Below are 418 nucleotides of genomic sequence, written 5' to 3'. Positions count from 1 at the left end.
AGCAAGACATCGGGAGAACGATCGGAAAAGTAGCAAAAGCCCCCCTCCCCCCCAAAAAAAAGAGAGATAGAACAAAAATACCATAAAAAAACAGAAATACTAATAATAACCAGTAAGATAAATAAACACAACTAAAGAATACGATAGCAGAAGAAACAGATCAGATAACACCATCACCACTCTGTCATTGCAAAAAAAAATTATCTATCGGCTCGTTGTCCTTCGGAATTACAATGACAAAGTAGCGACGAAATGCGCGCGCGAAGGAGTGGTGGTTTTAGGGTCAGAAGATCATCAGGAGCCCATGGGATTCCCTCCTACCATGATTTCCGTGTGTGAATTCATCGTGGATAGTCAACTGTTTTATGATTTCTCGATTCTGGATAGTTCTTAGGGTCAATTTATGGTATTAGATTCC

General features: G+C 40.0%; 1 protein-coding gene across 1 annotated transcript in view; it reads right to left on the bottom strand.

Annotated features, from left to right (window-relative positions):
- The window catches only part of LOC119587582 (extensin-like), a gene marked incomplete at its 3' end in the record, with an annotated part of 19,754 nt that overhangs the window by 723 nt on the left and 18,613 nt on the right, over nucleotides 1–418 (bottom strand).

Source organism: Penaeus monodon, chromosome 22 (genome assembly GCF_015228065.2).
Source record: "Penaeus monodon isolate SGIC_2016 chromosome 22, NSTDA_Pmon_1, whole genome shotgun sequence".
Lineage (NCBI taxonomy): Eukaryota > Metazoa > Arthropoda > Malacostraca > Decapoda > Penaeidae > Penaeus > Penaeus monodon.
Note: the sequence above shows the minus strand (reverse complement) of the source record. Positions and strands in the feature narration are given on the sequence as shown.